Source organism: Gavialis gangeticus, unplaced genomic scaffold, assembly GCF_001723915.1.
Source record: "Gavialis gangeticus isolate Ggan-Ray unplaced genomic scaffold, GavGan_comp1, whole genome shotgun sequence".
NCBI lineage: Eukaryota > Metazoa > Chordata > Crocodylia > Gavialidae > Gavialis > Gavialis gangeticus.
Window position 1 is genome coordinate 4,798,519 of NW_017728998.1, and position 2,121 is coordinate 4,800,639.

Here is a 2,121-nt window from a genome sequence, read left to right on the forward strand (position 1 = left end):
CGATTCTCCCTGCCTTCTGTCCTTTGCTTTGCCTGGCTCTAGTCTGGGCCTCATCCCAACCGTCTAGCTCTCCCGGCGTGCGTTGCCTGGATTTTAAACCCAGAAAATACTGCGCGAGTCTGGCCGGCACCGCGCAGCCTGGGGAATGCTGCCCAGCTACTGCCGCCCCTTGTTCCTGGCTGCAATGCAGCACGTCTGCTTTTTGGGAAGCTTGGCGTAGAGATGCCTACCAGTGGTGGATTCGTGAGCTCCCCAGGGAGGGCCTGTTCCTTTGGTTAATCCCCTTTCTGAGCTGGTCGGAGAGGCTCCCGGAGAGCTAATCCCCACCGAGGTGCTTCGTTTGGGGAGACAGGGGACAGAGGGTGAAACGGATGTCTTGGTGTCGGGGCTCTTCTCCCAGCCTCGCGGTGCTTTGGGATGCTCCAGGGAGGTGGGGGAAAGCCCTTCTCTCCCCATCGCCGGGGCCCAGAGCGGAGGGGTCTTCACCGCACGCCGGTGCGTGCACGTTCCAGCCGGGCATGTGCAGCCTGCTGCCCGCGGCCCGGGCTTTCGCTCACTGTCTGCCGAAGGATTAAGTCTAATCTAAATTCAATATCTTCTGCAGAGACAGAAGCTGAAGAATGGGCTCTTTTTTTCCCCTTCCCTCTCTCCCCTGCTGCTTGGAGCGGCTCACACGCCATTAGTTATACTCCTCTGGAAGATCGTTAGCGAGAGGCGGCTTCTTGCTGTCTCCCTTTATCCTGCTCCAGGGGATGGAGTCTGATTTAGTAGCCGGAGGGCCAGGAAGGATAGCCTTGCGGTCACGGCACAGGATTAATTCTCTGCTCTGTGCTGTGCTCGAGGCCAGATTAGATCATCACCGTGGTGCCTCTTGGCCTTGAAACTGCTGTCAAGGAGTCCGGGGGTCTGGGTTTCATCCCTGGCTTGGCTGAGGCTTCCCTCCATGACGCAAGCCAGAGGCCCAGGTTTTCCCTTCTGTAAAATGGGAATAAGGCTGCGCCCGGTCTCAGGGCGTTTGAGGCTTCCCTGAGTGTTGGCAAAGAGCCTGCGGGTCTGCAAGGAAGGACAGCCCCCAGAGCTAGGCCACCAGGACGGCCTTTGCAAGGGCCTCCGGCCAGATGCCGGGGGGTATGGGATGTGCGGGCTGCTTGGCTCCGTGGCTGACGGGGCAAGGACAGTCTGGACCCTCTCAAATTGGGCTGAGCTCCCTTCCTGCCCCCTCCCTTGCAGGCTCGGCTCCCGGGCTCACGCAGGCCAGAGGGCTCCAGGCCCTCTTTGCTCTGTCTAATAGACGGAGCAGAGACGATGCATCTGTCTGAGCCCTGCACAGCCGGAGGGGAGCGTGGGCTCGTGGCGGAGGCAACAGGCTCACCCAGGAGACTCGCACTCGCTTCCTCGCTCAACCACAGATTCCCCTGTGATCTGGGCACAAGCCTCTGCCCCTGCTCCCCACTATCATATGTGGATAACAGGCCCTCCCGCCCTGTCTAACCGGCCCGTGGGGTGGGGGCTGTTCCTTGCCGTGGGGATACGCAGGGCCTGGCAGCGTTGGTTGGGCTTGGAGCAATTGGGTCGACGGCAAAGCATTTTGTGGCGGTGGGAATTCCTCCCCCATCCCCATCTCGAGGGACTTTTGGGGAAGGCGTGGGCTTCAGGTGAGCACAGCACTGGCTCCAGCCACGGCAAGTGGCAACCATCTGCAGCCAGGAGTCGGGGAGGCTTCTCCTTCCAGCTCTTGCTGTTTGGACCTTTCTAGCAATTTGCAAAGCCAGATGAGCCCTTGGCAAAGGCAAAGGCTGCTGCAGATGTACCAGCGCGCTGGCGCCTGGCAGGGGCTGCGGCTACCTGTGCGCGCATGCGCCTACACATGTGCACACCCATATGTATGCATGCACCCACACACAAACACATGTACATACCCGCACCCACATGCACCTGCATGCATATGTCCACATGCATGCGCCCCCACATGTGCACGTACCCGTACACGCCCACAAACCTACACGTACACACGCACATCATGTACACATGCACATACGTGCGCGCACACATGTACTCACTCTCATGCACCTGCACACACACACCCACATGCATGCACCCACACATATGCAAACCCCCCCC